Raw genomic sequence first — 15,486 nt, 5'->3', positions numbered from 1 at the left:
TTACCATTTTTTCTATTCTTGATATTTTATTACTAATTACTATTGTAATCAAAGTATAATCCCAAATTTATAGTCTATTTTCTCTGGTTACAGTTTATATTATTTTGGGGAAATTTTAGAGTTATAATGCCACCAGTAATACAAATTATATTTTGAATATGATTACAAAAGATTTCTACAGGGTTCTAATTTTATTCATTATTTGTTGATTCTGGTATCTTATGGAGTGTCTTAGTGATATGATTTGGGTTGGTAAGTTGCTAGCACTTAATTTGATTTTCTCCAAATGTTTTTTGGCAAATGAAAAGTGTACCTTTTGCCATATTCTCTCTGTGCCAAGTTGATTGGGAGCACCTGTGTCAATGCTGAAAGAACACAAGCATAAATATATTAAAGTGATGAGAAATTGGAAACAATATTGGATTTCACCTTCTTGCCCAAGTGACCATGAACTTCCAAGTCTTAGTGGGTCTATATAACTGTATTATTGAGACCTGTGTCTTTCAGAAGTGCAGCTGGAAGGAAGGAGGGGGAAAAATCAATCAGCCCAAATGCTGGGGAAAGAAAGATGGCATTCATAGATACAAAAAATTGTACCAACTAGTAAACAAGTTTGGCTCAGCCAGCAGCAAAGACCTTACTTAGTCCCGAAAGTGTCAGTACCCTCAGTGTTGCAATGAATATCCAAGTATTTCTTCAGGAAGTTTTGGGGAAAGGGAAAGGGAATGGGGAGAAGAAAAGGATAAAATGGAAAAAAATAACTAATCTTATATAATATGAAGACCTTTCACTGTTACTGAACATTTTCAAACAGTTGGTAATTATACTATTTTGGGGTTTTTTTTGTTTTGTTTTTTTTTGTTTTTGGATTTTGCAAGGCAGTAGGGTTAAGTGGCTTGCCCAAGGCCACACAGCTAGGTAATTATTAAGTGTCTGAGGTCAGATTTGAATTCAGGTACTCCTGACTCCAGGGCCTGTGCTTTATTCACTGCACCACGTAGCCACCCCAATTATACTCTCAATGTTCATCTAAATTCTCTGCAAAAAATGAAAGCCTCATAAATTCTTCAGGGATTTGCTGTATAAAGAGTAATTACAACTTCATTAAAGAAATGGTTCTTGGCATTTCTTCCATCCAAGATTTTATCTGGTTGCTTCTGCTTGAGACTCCCTACCAATGATTTCATAAAGTTCTTACAGAACAGATTAATAGCAAATGGAGAAAAATATATGAAGCATAATTCCATTTCTCAATAATACCTGATGAAACTATCCTGGTCAATTGAATACATATTCCCATTTAACATGAATTGGCTCCTTAAAACATCTTTAGGATAAAATAGTATTGTAGAGGGCAGGTAGATATTTCATATTAGCAGTTATATATTTTTAAGAAATGTATGGTTTCTCTTTTTATAAATTTCTCCCAGCCACCTCCTTCAAATAGGCAAAAGAGGTTCTCCTTAATGTTCAACTCACCTAGAAGGCTTCTTAATCTCTATTCTGAGAGTAGACTTTAGGTCAGTAATTGTGTATAGGAAAAATATGACTTTTATTTTTCATTAACCTATAATTGAAATATAGCATTCCCTTCAGTTATGAATTTAAACTAAGGAAGAGGGGGTACTTTCCCCAGGCTCAGAGGGTATCTGGGTATTGTCTGGGACCTTTGGTTGCTTCTTCCTTAGGCTGGTGTAAGTCATAAAAAGCAGCAAGATGAATGCTGCAACATCTAGGCCTGGCAGGGAGCAGTGCCACCATCTTCCGGTCCTGGCATGCCCATCTCCTTATCCCTGAATTTATCACAACTCTATTACAACTTTCCTAGGTTGCTTCTCCTACTTACCCATTCCAAACTCCTTCCCTCTGGAGAGGAGAGAGAGGGAGCTACAGTGAGGGTGTTAGAAATATATGGGTAATCCCATACAAAACAGAATCAACACAATGATTGCTATTATATTCATAATTGTTATTTACCTCACGATGTTACCACAAGATAGACAAGTATAGACAGTAGAAAGGAAAAGTTTTTGTTTCAAATATCCATTTTTGAGGGTAGCTAGCACAGTGGATCAACTGAGAGTCAGGAAGACACATGATACTTAATGGTTGTGTGACCTTGGGCAAATCCTTTAACCCCATTTCCTCAAAGAAAATGGAAAATAAATGAGTCATTTATTTGGGGCAGCAGTTTGGTGGCACAATGGATAGGGAACTGGCCCTGGAGTCTGGAGGACCTGAGTTCAAATATCCATTTTGACTGCCCAGCCTCTCTTCAGGTTTGAGGTAAACTACATGATCCTCTGCTCTTGTTCTGTTGTGTAGACCAACTTGATCCAGTCCCTTTCAAAATCATAGATTCAGTGCTTAGCCATAGAGAAAAATGGCAGCACCAAAACCAAGGGTCCCCATCACCAAGGACCAGACCAAGAGCTCATCCAACTCTGGCATCCTGTAATTCTGGGGTCTACAGCAGACTTCTGAAGTCCTCTGCTTGTGTCTTTGGTAGTCTCTCCTCATCTCCATGTCCACTAAACTCTACCCACAACTTCCTTAGCAATATCTTGTGTCAGATGAATGCTTGCCCAGCTAGCAGCCAACTAATCTGAAGAGAGAGATGATAACATTCTCTTTTCTTCCTACTCTATAATCTCATTTTAATAGAAGAGTCCAGAAGATGGAAGTCTCCCAAATCCAAAGGAATGAACCTTGAAATGAGGAATTTTAGGCACCATGGGAGAAGGTTTTAGAGATTCTTTCAAATGAGCAGCCATCTCCTCTGACTCTTCATCAGGCTTCCTCTGCTGAGACAAAATGGCCATAATGGAAAGCACAATGACTGGAATCAGAAAAGCTAAGCTCAAGGCTTATTGATCCCGAGACCTTGGGCAAGTCACTTAACTTCCTTCAGTCTCCTTCATCTGTAGAACAGAACTAGGAGGTTTTGGATGGGATGACTCTAGGGTCAGCACAAGGTCTAGAATTCTAGTTAACTCCATTGAAATTTAAGCAAAATTGTAAGCAGGCTCATGAGAATTCAATATAGCCATTTTTCCTGAGAAAAAAATGCTTTAAAAAAAATTGGAGAGCAGGATTTCTCTTTTGTAAGGATTGTTGGCATTGAAAAAAAGAAAAAGGTGAATTTCAAAATTGTCCTCCTTTGCTATAGATACTCCCAAAGGAATCCCTTGGGCCTTGTTCCTAACGAATACAACTGCAGTCATCAGGAACATAAGACCAATGGCACAAGAATGGCTGATAGAGATCCTTCCAGCAATAAGACACCAGGATTCTGTGACCTTGTGAAGCCAAAAGTTCTATTCTCTGGCATGATGGGGACATCTAATGGCCAGTTCAGGTAATTCCAGGGGACTATTCACAGGCTCTTTGAGCTAAAGGACCATCAATTTAGAGAAATCAAGTCTAAATTCATTTTCACAAATGAGAAAATGGTTCTAGAGAATTTTTTTTTGCAAGTAAGTGGCTTGCCCAAGGCCACACAGCTAGGTAATTATTAAGTGTCTGAGACCGTATTTGAACCCAGGTACTCCTGACTCCAGGGCCGGTGTTTGATCCACTATGCCACCTTGCCACCCCTGGTTCTAGAGAATTTAAATGATCTGTTATACAAGGGTCACACAACTAATGACAGGGGCGGAATCCAAATTCAGAACTTTTATTTCAGGTTCATCAAATATTAGTTAATCTTTGCCAAAGAACAATGTTGTTGTTTTCAGCAGTGTTTATGACCCCATTTAGGGTTTTCCTGGCAAAGATTCAGGATTGGTTGGCCATTTCCTTCTCCAGCTCATTTTACAGAAGAGGAAACTGAGGCCAACAGGGTGAATGAAGTGACTTGCCCAGGGTCTAAGTCTGTGAGACCAGAAGAGAAGTATTCCTGACTCCAGGTCTAACTGCCCTCAAAGAGTGCTATAAAATGCTTCAAATATAATTTTCTGTTGTTCCATTTCATTGCAGGAATTTTTCTCTACTATCTCCTCCCTTTTCATATCTTCCCCTTTTGTCCTTCTTTGATGTATAGCAGTTAATTCATTAGACATTATTTTGTAATTAAACCGGCTGAAAAGTGAACAATTCAGGATGATTCCCAGTAAAACAATACCAGGTGTTGAGTTAGTATTTGGCATTCCACCAACTTCATGTGAAAGTCTATATGTAGATATGCATACATATATCCTATGTGGTGTGAACATTTGTAGGTATAGACACATGTAAGCATCTAAGTATACACCCATGCACATACCTACCTGCCTACCTGCCTATAGAGCTATACATGCATCTTCTGGGTGCAGGAAAGGAGAAGGTGATGTCGCCTAGATATTCATGGCTTTGTGGCCAGCTCCTTCCCATTTCTCTTCTTCTCTACTAAGTAAGAAAAATGTTTGATGCTCCCAAAGTAAAGTTACCAATATATATCTGCCTTGATTATGAGTTCCTTGGCAAATCACTAATCTTTCTAACCTTCAGGCATCTCATTTACAAAATGGGAATAATAATGTATGTCTTATCCATCAAATAAGATAATATCTGAAAACTTTATGAATTGTAAAGCTATAAAAAAAAGCTACTAAGGTATTTTCAATATGTAGCATCCAGTAAGTGTTAATTTAATTGAATTCAGTTGTACTCAAATGGAACATTGGTGCACCATCTTTTTTTTTTTTTGCAAGGCAATGGGATTAAGTGGCTTTCCCAAGGCCACACAGCTAGGTAATTATTAAGTGTCTGAGGCCAGATTTGAACTCAGGTACTCCTGACTCCAGGGCAGGTGCTCTATCCACTGCTCCACCTAGCCACCCCACAGTGCACCATCTTTTAAAAAATAATTTTAGTGCTGACATCATATTTTCTTCTAACTGGGAATCCTGGTGTTACAAAGGCCTCTTTATCTCACACATCTTAGTTTGTAATCAGAAGAATTTGGATCATTGTTTTCCCAATATCTGGACAATAGAACTCAATTTGGAAGTCAGTGAGGGCTGTACACAGGAGATTTCCTAGACCCACAAAATCTTGGGGTTAGAAGAACCTCATTCGGAGGTCATCTAGTTGAAAAGCCCTTTCCATAGAGGACCTTTGGTTGGGTTTGCTGGGAAGTATTGAATTGGCTGGCTGGTGCTCAGTCATCCCCCCCGCCTGGCTGGAGAGGAGTGCAGTTAGATCCCTTCCAGACCTTCTCCTGGGTAAGATAGTTCAGGGTATGGTCTTTTCTTTAGCCAGGATCTTATGGCTTCTATGTCCCTGGTCTTTCTGTAGACTTAGTTATAATTAGCTCATTTTTTAGCCCTGAATTACTTGATTTGACCATTAGATGTCCCCATTATTCCACAGAATAGAACTGTTAGTCTTGGGTGTGGGGAGGGTATATTTTCACATTATTTTAGAGCTTTCTTCCAATGAGCTTTCTTTTCTTTCCCAGTGACCTACATGGTCCTCTCCCTTCCTCTGCTATTTTATGGAGTTTATGTCAGATCAAAAGTTCATAGTATAATCACAATAGCTCAGAGCCCCCAGTTATAAAAATTCTAAACATTTAATTAGAGGTTTGGTTTTATGCCTCAATTTAAATTAAACTAATCTCTGGCCTCTCTAGATTTGTGAGGCAAAGATCCAGGAAAAGGTAAAAGAAGCAATAAGAGAACATCTCCTTTCTGAGAAAACCAAAGAAATGGCTCACCTCTGTGGCTGCCTTCTCTGTTACAATTTCTCCTTACACTTTCTTCCGGCTTCCAGTACTTTCCAGTTTGGCTTGTTATGTAACAGCCCGAGCTAGGTTAACACAGCTTTCCTATTCCTTTTCAATCTGTCTTCTCAAAAGACGTGTGTGCGTTCCTCTTTTAAACCTTCCAGGAATGACTCAAATCCTGCTTCCAGCTGAAAGACTACAATAGTTAAGATGGATCTCAGGGCTTTGAGAGAATCTCATCCCTTTGACTTTCCAAATCTCAGAATTCTAGTAAATTTCTCAATTCCTTAGTTTTGAAACCATAAATTGGGATCGGTTCAATGATGCATTTTTCCTGGAAGAGACATGGCAACTCCCTTTTGGCCTCACCCATTATCTTTAGAACTTTTTCACATCAAAAAGGCTCTCCTTGGTCAACACTCCATTATACCAATACCTGTGCTGTGCTGTGCTGTGCCCTCATTAGAATGTAAGCTCCTAGTGGCCAGGTACTGTTCTTGCTTTTGTATTTGTATTTCTAGTACTTAGCACAGTGATTATTATTTATTAAGTGCTTAAATACTTTTTCATTCACATAGTCATTGGAAATGAATAGGAAGAGAAACATGGGACAGTAACTGAAAGGGATAGAAAGGTGGAGGGAAGATTTTTTCAATGTTTATTTTATTTTTTTTTTTAATTTGAGAGACCAGAGAAGAGGTAAGGGAAGACAATAGAGACGGGAGAGATTGAAGAAGCAATGAGGGAGAAAAGATTAGTAGAGTAAGATCCTAGGGGAGGCAGCAAGGGGAAATTTGCAAAACCATTCACACCTGGAAACTGCTTTTGCTTTGCTGCTGAATTTGTCTAAGTCAAAATAATAAGTTTATAAACTTGTACAAAAGAAGGAATATTTCTAATCACCTTTGAAGATTTTTTTCCCCAGTTTTATGGAAAGACAAAGTATGCCTATTATCAAAAGCTCTAGATTTTCACACGACACTGGTATTGATTTATAGCCATTCCTTGTACTGTCTCAGCATTCGAGAATAGTCACAGTTGAAGTTCTTTTCACAGCATTTAATATAAAGCACAATCTAATCAAAAGGTTTGGAGATCATTTGAATATTTCAACTTGAAAACAATTATATGCACCAATTTTAGCATATATGTTTGGTCTGCTCAATGAGTTCACTCTTTCTGATTAAAGACATTGGCTCAAAGAATAACCAATTTCCTTAACCAATTCATTTCTGAATAGCAGTAGACATCCTTTGCATCCGAGCAAAATTTGAAAAATTCTTTAAAAAGCTGTTGTCTTCCTCCCAACTCCCCTCAAATAATATCCTATTGAAAATACTCTTAGAACAGCAACAGTTGACAACCTTGCCGAAAAATAGCTTTGAGAGCCCTCCCCTTTATGATCTATATTATTGATCCTAACAGGCTCATGTTTATAAGGTACTTTATAACTCTTAAACTCTTATAACTCTTAAACCTCTTTCCATACAATATTTTATTTATTTTATTTTATCCTTTCAATAACCCAGTGAATTAGGCAGTTACAAGTCTTATTATTCCCATGTTGTAAACAATGAAACTGAGACTTTTTTTTAAAGTCACTTGGGGAACTTCACACAGCTATTAAGTGGCAAAATTAGGGCTTGCTCCCTGTACCTTAATTTCAGGTCTAATGTCTCTTCTGTTAAACCAGGCTGCGTCTTCTAGACTAAACTGAATTCTTTTTTTTTTTAGTTTTTTTTTTTGCAAGGCAAATGGGGTTAAGTGGCTTGCCCAAGGCCACACAGCTAGGTAATTATTAAGTGCCTGAGACCAGATTTGAACCCAGGTACTACTGACTCCAGGGCCGGTGCCTTATCCACTGTGCCACCTAGCCGCCTCCTAAACTGAATTCCTAATAAATTTCTAAAATTTTTTGCTGGAGAGGAATTTTCGACTAGGCTAAATAGTCTATTATGTTAAATAGATTTCCACTATGATACTCTAAAAGCAAATGAGCATAATTTAGCTTTGATATATAATCTGCAGCTGTCTTGACTACACAGATCTGGGAATTGTTTTGGTTATAGTCAAATCCTACTTTGGCTCTGTACCTCCAAGGATTTTCTTCATTCTTGGGGAATGCTTAGAGGCATACCAAAATACAGAATTGGAAGAGTCTAGACTATTTTTATCTTCAAAAGAGCACATGGATGCAATGAAACCTGCTGAAAGGAGACTGTGATTTCCTAGAAAAATGAACTTTTGATCAATTCATCTTAAGTATACTTAGCAGACTTCATTGTAAATCAATGTTTGTGTGTGTATATGTGTGTGTGTGTGTGTGTGTGTGTGTGTGTGTGTGTGTGTTTGTATTTTTTGTCTCTCAGTAGTCACATATGGTCAACAAAAAGTCATAAATTTGGAATCGAAAAGCCTGGAATTAAAGTCCACTTGCCACTTGCTTACTGCCTGTGTGAACTTGAATAAGTCACCTAAAATCTCTAGACATCGATTTCTTTATCTGAAAATACTATACCAAAGGTCCCTTTGAGCTCAAAGTCTGACTCTAATTCTATTTAGACTCAGAGAATTTGTCTTTAACAGGAAGAAAAGTTGAATGTGTCTTTTGATTGATTGTATTTAGTAAACATTTATTAAATTTGGCATTGTTTTCAAGGAAGACTGGAGATTCAAAGATAACTCCATCTTTATCTTTGAGGAATTTACAATCTAGTAGATTCATGAAATATGTACATAAAATATTCTAATGCAAGTTAGGAAATGGTTATAAATGTGTAGGAAAAGTCAATCAATCAAAAAATATTTATTAAAGGACTCAGTACATGCCAAGATTAGAAATCCAAATTTAAGGAATGAATCAATTCTTATTTACAATTAACTTTCTAATGAGGCTAAAACAAATACACACAACAATGGGTACAGCATAACTATTCAGTGATTAAATATAAATATATACAAAGTAGATGGAGGCAGTTAGGTGAGTAGAGCACCAGGCCTGGAGTCAGGAAAACCTGAGTTGAAATCCAGCTTGAGACACATTAGGCAAGTTACTTTGCCTTGTTTGCCTCAGTTTCCTCATCTGTAAAATGAACTGGAGAACTCAATGGCAAATCCTTCCAGTATCTTGGCCAAGAAAACCCTGAATGGGGTGACAAAGAATCATACAAGACTGAAAACCAACTCAACAGGGGCAGCTAGGTGGTGCAGTGGATAGAGCACTGGCCTTGGAGTCAGGAGTACCTGAATTCAAATCCCGCCTCAGACACTGTGTGGCCTTGGGCAAGCCACTTAACCCCATTTGCCTTGCAAAAACTAAAAACAAACAAACAAACAAACAAAAAACTAGATAATTTTGATTACATTAAATTAAAAAGCTTTTGCACAGACAAAACCACTGTAACCAAGATTAAAAGAAATGTAGTAAATTGGGAAACAATTTTTGTGACTAGTGTTTCTGACAAAGGACTCATCTCTAAAATATACAGAGAACTGAATCAAATTTATAAAAAAAAAGCCATCCCCCAATTGACAAATGGTCAAAGGATATGCAAAGGCAAATTACAGAGGAGAAAATCAAAGCAATCCATAGTCATATGAAAAATTGCTTTAAATCACTAATTATTAGAGAAGTGCAAATTAAAACATCTCTGAGGTACCAACTCACACCTCTCAGACTGGCCAATATGACCAGAAAGGACAATGATCAATTTGGAAGGGATGTGGGAAATCTGGGACACTAATACATTGTTGGTGGAGCTGTGAACTCATCCAACCATTCTGGAGAGCAATTTGGAATTATGCCCAAAAGGCAACAAAAATGTGCATACCCTTTGATTCAGCAATGCCACTACTGGATTTATACCCTGAAGAGATTATGAAAAAGGGTAAAAACATCACCTGTACAAAGCTGTTCATAACAGCTCTCTTTGGGGTGGCTAAGAAATGGAAACTGAGCAAATGCCCATCAATTGGGGAATGTATGTGATGGAACACTATTGTTCTATTAGAAACTAGGAGGGACGGGGATTCAGGGAAGCCTGGAAGGATTTGCATGAACTGATGTTGAGAGAGATGAGCAGAACCTGAAGAATATTGTACACCCCAACAGCAACATGGGGGTGATGATCAACCTTAATGGATTTGCTCATACCAACAGGGCATCAATCAGGCACAATTTTTGAATATCTGCGATGGAGAATACCATCTGTATCCAGAGAAAGAATTGTGGAATTTGAATAAAGACCAAAAACTTTCTATGTACCTTTAATTTAATTTAAAAAAAAAATGTCTTATGTAATTCTGCTTATCTCATGCTATATGTTTCTTCTTTAAGCATATGATTTCTTTCTCATCACATTCAACTTAGATCAATGCATACTATGGGAATCATGTAAAGACTAACAAACTGGGGGTGGGGGTAGGGAAGCAAGATTGGAGCAAAAACTAAAACTGAAAATAAAACTTTTCTAAAAAAAAAAAATTGCTAGGGGCAGCTCAGGAGTACCTGGGTTCAAATCCGGTCTCAGACACTTAATAATTACCTAGCTGTGTGGCCTTGGGCAAGCCACTTAACCCCATTTGCCTTGCAAAAACCTAAAAAAAAAATTGCTACAAATATCTATATCTATATCTATATCTATATCTATATCTATATCTATATCTATATATCCTTTTCCTTCCTGTTTTCATCTCTTCTGGGATACAGACCTAGTTGTGACATTGCTAGGTCAAAGGATAGGCAATGTTTTATAACCTTTTGGACATAGTTCCAAATCCTTGCATTTATTTTTAATTTTTTTCTGTACATATCTATAAATGTATACATCCTCCTCCTCAAAAGAATATAAGCTACTTAATAGTAGAAATTATTTCTTTTCTCCCTTCCTCCATCTCTCCCTCCCTCTCTTCCTTTCTTCCTTCCTATTTTTGTATTTGTATCACCCACATCTAGAACAGTGCTCAGCATAAAGTAGACTCTTAATTAATGCTTGTTGATTAAATGATTAATTGATCAGGGAAGAAAACTTCTAGGCATCTTCTTGTCTACTCTGAATCCTGGGGTATGTTTAAAATAAAGCTTTATTTGAATCTAACTTTAATAGATGGGAATCTACCACAAAAGAAACTCCAAGCTCCACCTTCACTATTTCCACGCCACCTCTGTACCTGGGATAATACAATACAAAGTCAACCTTCTCTGGGATGTAAAACTAGTAAGAGTATTAAGTGGCAAAAACTACTCACTGGCAGGGTGAAAATTCTGCCACTAAGTTCTGGTTACAACTAGCTGCAGTACACCTGGGGAAAAACCCTTTCATCTCAGGCTCTAAAATAATTAGATGACTATAGCTGCTCTTCAATAATTAAGTATACCATCTGGATAAGTCCAAATGGTGACCTTTCACCCAGAGCCAGCGAGTCTCTTCTAGAATTTCTGCCATTGGCACATATGATATCAGAAATCCGCTGCTATTTTCCTTTGAAATTCTAGCAGTGCTAACTTATAGCAGCTGTTTTTGTACACCCAGATTTAACTGAAATGTGAGTTTTTAAAAGCACTTGGCCTGTCATTTTGAGTTACCTTGAGCTAATCGCAAATTTCAGCATACTCTAATTCAACGGGGCCTGAAATCCAATACAGTGAGACATTTGCAGAAGAGACACTTAACGGCAATAACCAACTAGGTTTGCTTTTCAGTTGGGGACTCTTTTGCTCAGATTTCTGACAGATAACAAACCACTTTTTCTGTTCCATCCAGGCTAATTGGATAGTTTCCATCTTTCTTTTTCTTCCCCCTGTGGATCTCATGTGAGTGTCACATAAAAACAAAACAAAACAAAATACAGCAACTTTGACTATGGCCTTAAATCAGGATGCAAGTATAGCATTGGAGCTTTAGAGTTAGGAGGGTAATGTAGTCCACTTCCTTCATTTGAAAATTTGGGGCCCAGGGAAATCTAGTGGCTTGCCCAAAACGTCACAGGTAGTGGGATTTGAATCTGTCTCCTCTGACTCCTGAGTTAGTGATCATTCCACTATATCATGATGCCTTCCTTTAATATTATGTCTTTTTTTTGTTTTTGTTTTTTCAAGGCAATAGGGTTAAGTGACTTGCCCAAGGTCACATAGCTAGGTAATTATTAAGTGTCTGAGGTCACATTTGAACTCAGATCCTCCTAACTCCAGGGCTGGTTTTTTGTCCACTGTGCCACTTAGCTGCCCCAATATGTTATGTCTTAACAATTTTTCAGCTCCACTGAAGTAGTGATAGAACTCATTGATTGATTGGATTCATCCAATTCAGGTATTAAATAACAGTAAAAAAAAAAAAACCTCACACAAAATATCCGGCTCCAAATTATTCATGCAATTATATTATTGCCCTAATAATCAATTAAGATCAAGAAATAACATGGTTGAGACTAGAGAACTGACATTAGGTTTAAATTCCCCTGCATAACCACGAACAAGTTATTTAACTTCTCAGTGACCCAGGCAAGTCTCTAACAACAACACTATTCATGAAAGACAAGGTATTCAGTAATTCAACACAGAGATTTGTTTTTAAGAAGTTATCAGCCTCAGACAAAGCTAAATCACTCTCTGGTATTCTCTTCAGAGTACCCTGTAAATATGACTTCTCCAAGGAATTTCTGGGGAAATGGTGATGGATGAGGTCACAGGAGAGCCCTCTCTCCCTCTCTCCCTCTCTTTCTTTCTCTCTCTCAGTAGCACTGAAAAAAACAAAACCCAACAACAAAGAAATATCACAGTAAGGAAAGATTACAGAAATCTTAAAAATAGTTTTAGAAATATAAATCATTCATATAAATGAACAAACAAGAATCCAAATACAGTGAAAAAATATAGATAAAATGAAGCTCAGAAAATAAAGTCAGGAGAAGAAGTGTTAGAGTTAAAGCTAAAATTTTCTCAAGAATTTTTTTATTAAGGTTTCACTGAGGGATTTAAAGCAAGGGAGGAGAGGAATGAGTTGGTTTGGAATGAATTAAGAAAGTAAGAGTTATGTGGATTACAGTTAGACTGGAGAGATAGACAGGGGAATATGTGGAGAAGAATTGAAATAGTATCTCAGATGAAGAATGAGAGAAGGCAGGGGGGGGAAAGGGATTAGCAGTCTCATCTCAGACCTGAAAGAAGTAAGGAAGTTGAATCTTGGCCAGATTTATAGAGCATATTTTTATTCCTAAAACTCTATAAACAACAAAGATAATTGAAACACAATTTAGACAATTATACAGTAGACAAAAAACTTCAGAATGGGACATGGAGACTGTGGTAGGAGCAATAATGACTACTAATCTGGGTGGATCTCATGACAGTAGGACTCCATTGCAAAACAAGAATTCTCTAGATGTGGAGTAAGGAATCTGAAAAGTCCCTGCCACATGGTCAATTTATTGAGACCTAATTTATCCAGGGGACAAAGGTTCAAACCATTTATGTATCTTCATTGTAGTCTAGGGTATAAAAATCCAGGCTTCTTAGCTTGTCATGACTACTATCCTTTCCATACAATTTTTTTTAAATTTAAGGCAATGGGGTTAAAAGTAACTTGCCTAAGGTCACCCAGCTAGGCAACTATTAAGTGTCTGAGGTTGGATTTGAACTTAGGCCCTCCCTTTCCATACTATTGCTGAGTAAATTTCCATTTGGTTAAGGTTATATAGTATTAAGACATTAGAAGCCAGTTTTCCATAGCTAGGTCTAGCAAGTAAGTGAGCTTGGCATAATAATAACCTCCCCCCCAAGCTTGTAACTACTGAGGCAGTGAGGTGGTATAGTGGATAAAACTCCAGCCCTGGAGTCAGGAGGACTTGAGTTCAAACCCAGCCCCAGACATTTGAAGCATGCTAGCAGTATGATCTTTTTTTTTTTAGGTTTTTGCAAGGCAAATGGGGTTAAGTGGCTTGCCCAAGGCCACACAGCTAAGTAATTATTAAGTGTCTGAGACCGAATTTGAACCTGGGTACTCCTGACTCCAAGGCACCACCTAGCCGCCCCTAGTAGTATGATCTTGGGTAAATCACTTAACTCCATTACCCCACCAAAAAAAATTTAGTTAAACCATCAACAATCCCCCTTGCATGTACTGGCCAAGCGAACAGAACCAGGTACCCTACTGCTGCTCCCCAAACTAACCCTGATTCTGTACCCCACTGAAGAACCATAAGGTTCAACGACCCTAGCAACTTGGAGAATATGGCCCAGTCATGGACTTGGACCCAGAATGCATGCCTATGTTGTGGTCAAGCCATTTGTGTTTTTTTTTTCCCAGTTAAAAACCCTGCCCTTGTCATAAGCTTCCCTTCTTAGGAAGGACTTTTGCAAACTCTTTTGAAATGAAACTTCTGTTTGTTTTTTGACTCTAGCCTCCCTGTTCAATTCTGGTCATCCACAGGTTAGTGGCCAGTTCAGTTCAGATGAATTGTTTATGAGTATATCGTTTTATTCCAGTACAGAACTTTTCCCCACTGTACTGACCTGAGTCAAGCCTGGCCCAGAAAAGAAACAAAAAGACCAAGAAAATTGCTTTTTTAAAAAAATGTTTTAAGTAAACTGAACTTAATGAAAGTTCATGCCCATTTTTAGGAATTCTTATCTTTTTTAAGTTATTAAATTTGTACTAAAGATAAGAGGAATTTATATTACTTTTACATCTGTGCATCTGAATGTATGAGTTATTGGATCATGAAATTCTCCCTCAGTGATGAGCATAGGAATTTAATAATTAAAAAGGCTATTTAATCATTAAAATCAAGTCAAGCTGCTTAGTCATTTATTACAAAAATTCAAACTGTTTATATCCACACCATTTCATGATCTTACCTATTTTTGTATGAAGGACATAAATTGATTCTATTTGGTCCCCCGATTCTCTTCTAGTACTTGATTTCTGTTGATTTCCAGACATCAGTCAATATAAAATCAGTAGCAAAGACATTTAATAAGAGTATGAAAGCAATATAAAAACAAAAAGAGGGAATTGGATCAAGTATCCTCTGGATGCTAGTCCTTATAGGTTTAAAGGGAAGTCTAATCAAATTAATCCTCTAATCTCTAATATAATAATTCACCCAGAATGTTGGGAAGGAGATGGTCATTTTTTAACCTATAACCCTATTGATCAAAAGTTTAATGTTCATGTTATCTGCTCATAGGACTCAGTAGCCTCTTGGGGAAGCCTATAGGTCTACAAAACCACTAGTTCCAGAACAACAAGGTTTTGCTGGGACTCCTGAGTTCAAGGATGTTATTTCAGGAATTTCTGGTCCATCTCTCCCATCTAAACATAATCCACATAACTCTTACTTTCATTTCCTTTCCATTTGGTTCCCTTTCTATTTTCTTCCTTACTTGATCCAATCCTTGCCTGCAGTCACAGCCCACCCTGTATTCCTACCTAAGAAGTCCAACAAGCTGAAGTTTTCTTTGGTGACCAGCAAAGTTTTCCTACCTTGTCACACTGGCCATGTGAAGTTTTGCTGGAATGCCAAGTCAAAAGAAAAAGTAAATTCCATGATAATATCTGATTTTAAATAATTTTTTCTTGAAAAGGAATAACTAATACAAATTCAAGTTGTAGAAGCCTTACAACTTTAAAAATAATTTTAATGTAATCCATTTAAATGTTTTTCACATAATCTACTCTAAGATAGGGAAAGCCCTTTAAATATTTTGCCTTTCTCATATAATTTTGGGCAAGGGTTACCCTAGTGGCGGTTGTATGCTGTTAAGAATCTTTGGGTTTTTG

This window comes from Macrotis lagotis, chromosome 7 (genome assembly GCF_037893015.1).
Source record: "Macrotis lagotis isolate mMagLag1 chromosome 7, bilby.v1.9.chrom.fasta, whole genome shotgun sequence".
In the NCBI taxonomy this organism is placed as follows: domain Eukaryota; kingdom Metazoa; phylum Chordata; class Mammalia; order Peramelemorphia; family Peramelidae; genus Macrotis; species Macrotis lagotis.
Note: the sequence above shows the minus strand (reverse complement) of the source record.